General features: G+C 58.2%; 1 protein-coding gene across 1 annotated transcript in view; it reads right to left on the reverse strand.

The window, feature by feature from the left end:
- The window catches only part of JADE2 (jade family PHD finger 2), a 72,423-nt gene that overhangs the window by 26,215 nt on the left and 45,129 nt on the right, over positions 1-1,079 (reverse strand).

A 1,079-nucleotide genomic window follows, 5' to 3' on the forward strand; every position in this document is an offset into this window, starting at 1 on the left:
CAGAGTTAGCCCCCATCACACCCTGACCCTCCGTGAGCACTATGGCACCACCAGGGAAGGCACAGAGATGGGGATGGAGATACCATCAGCATGGAATAAAACCCGTTTAATCTTTGCATTTCATTTGCCTGTATTATTTGTGTTGATGGCCAGGATGCTCCAGAACGCACCACCTGACCCCTGCTGCTGTCCACCTTTCTTCTTGCAAGGCAACAGATGGAAATATCTCACTTATGAACAGAGAAGGGAGGAAAAGGGGCCTGAGGAAGTGCTAACATGAAGCAGTTATTGAAAGTTCAGCGAGAAATTTGCCATCCTGGGCATCTCTCGAGCTGCAGTGTGATGTCCCTGTCTCAGGCTGAGCAGGGGCTGCACCTTCCCCTGGGGACCACGGACCAGCTGATAAAACTCTGCCAAGGGGCAAAGCAACCCGTAGGCGAGCTCGGCGAGCAAACACCCCATTGTCTGCCTTTTCAAGCTCTTCCCCAACACTTCGCACTGGCACGGTTTCCTTTGGCTCGACAAGTCTCTGCAAAAGTCTAGCCTGGCATTTTACACGTCTGTGTCGAGTCTGAGATATCATCTAAGACAGACAACACTGTTCCCTATCACAGCCCTTCCAAACGCCCGGGCTGCTGTGCTGCAACACGCCGAGGAACCTGCCAGTACCTGTCTGATTAGGGAGCAGCCCTGGCGATGGGTGCGGGATCTCTGCAGAGCCGCAGGCTGGCACGGGCTGCCCGGGGCCCGAGTGAAGCATCCTGCGCTGGCACAGCAAGCCCCGCACACTGGAGCCATGCCCAAGCTGGTGGCTTGCTCTTGGCGTTGTGCTGGTCAGACGCAACGGGGCAGGGAGTGGGCTCCACACAAAGCCAGGGCGTGGGCAATCCCCGGTGACAGTACAGGCTGGGGATGAAGGGATGGAGAGCAGGACTTCAGGGTGCTGGTGGGTGAAAAGCTGGACACGAGCCAGCAACGGGTGCTCACAGCCCAGCAGCCCCCCGTGTGCCAGGCTCCTCCCCAGCAGCGAGGGCAGCAGCTGGAGGAGGGGATCCTGCCCCTCCGCCCCGCCATGCTCG

This window comes from Buceros rhinoceros, unplaced genomic scaffold, assembly GCF_000710305.1.
Source record: "Buceros rhinoceros silvestris isolate BGI_N320 unplaced genomic scaffold, ASM71030v1 scaffold11121, whole genome shotgun sequence".
Taxonomy (NCBI): Eukaryota; Metazoa; Chordata; class Aves; order Bucerotiformes; family Bucerotidae; genus Buceros; species Buceros rhinoceros.